This window comes from Arachis duranensis, chromosome 3 (genome assembly GCF_000817695.3).
Source record: "Arachis duranensis cultivar V14167 chromosome 3, aradu.V14167.gnm2.J7QH, whole genome shotgun sequence".
Lineage (NCBI taxonomy): Eukaryota > Viridiplantae > Streptophyta > Magnoliopsida > Fabales > Fabaceae > Arachis > Arachis duranensis.
The window spans coordinates 71,824,063-71,825,285 of NC_029774.3; the positions used below are offsets into that span (position 1 = coordinate 71,824,063).

Consider the following 1,223-nt stretch of genomic DNA (forward strand, 5'->3'; position numbering starts at 1 on the left):
CATTTAGACTTTGAGAAATCATGTTGACTTGCTGAATCAACATTTTGTTCTGAGCCAATATGGCATTCAGAGCATCAATCTGAAGAACTCCCTTCCTTTGAGGCGTCCCATTATTCACGGAATTCCTCTCAGAAGTGTACATGAACTGGTTATTTGCAACCATGTCAATAAGTTCTTGAGCTTCTGCATGTGTTTTCTTTAGGTGAATGGATCCACCTGCAGAATGGTCCAATGACATCTTAGAGAACTCAGACAGACCATAATAGAATATATCCAGAATGGTCCATTCTGAAAGCATGTCAGGAGGACACCTTTTGGTCATCTACTTGTATGTTTCCCAAGCTTCATAGAGGGATTCACCATCTTTTTATTTGAAGGTATGAACATCCACTCTAAGCTTGCTCAGCTTTTGAGGAGGAAAGAACTTAGCCAAGAAGGTCGTGACCAGCTTATCCCAAGAGTCCAGGCTATCCTTAGGTTGTGAGTCCAACCATGTTCTAGCTCTGTCTCTTACTGCAAAAGGGAAAAGCATGAGCCTGTAGACTTCAGGATCTACTCAATTGGTCTTAATAGTCTCACAGATATGCAAGAACTCAGTTAAAAACTGATAGGGATCTTCTGATGGAAGTCCATGGAACTTGCAGTTCTGTTGCATTAGAGCAACTAGTTGAGGTTTCAGCTCAAAATTGTTTGCTCCAATGATAGGGATTGAGATGCTTCTTCCATCAAACTTGGAAGTAGGTGTAGTATAATCACCAAGCATCCTCCTTGCATTATTATTTTCGACTGCCATATCCTTTTCTTGTTCGAACATTTCAGTAAGGTTGTCTCTGGATTGTTGTAATTTAGCTTTTCTTAGTTTCCTCTTCAGAGTCCTTTCAGGTTCTAGATCAGCTTCAACAAGAATGCCTTTTTCCTTGTTCCTGCTCATATGAGAAATAAGAGAACAGAAAAGGAAGAGGAATCCTCTATGTCACAGTATAGAGATTTCTTTATGTTAGTAGAAGAAGAAAGGGAATAAGAGTGAAGAAGAATGAAGAATCCAAACACAAGGGTGAGAATGGGGCTCGAATTCTTGAGGTGAAGAGAAGTGTTAGTAAACAAATAAATAAATAGAATAAGATGAGAGAGAGAAGTTTTTGAAAATAAATTTTGAAAAGGAGTTAGTGATTTTCGAAAATTAAAGGGGGAAATAAAATTAAAATTTAAATTTAAAACAATTA

General features: G+C 37.9%; 1 non-coding gene across 1 annotated transcript; it reads left to right on the top strand.

The window, feature by feature from the left end:
* The first annotated feature begins 292 nt into the window (after nt 1–292).
* On the top strand, nt 293–400 carry LOC127746302 (small nucleolar RNA R71). Its single transcript, XR_008007922.1, has one exon. It is a non-coding gene; the product is annotated as a small nucleolar RNA R71 (small nucleolar RNA).
* Nucleotides 401–1,223: the final 823 nt, after the last annotated feature.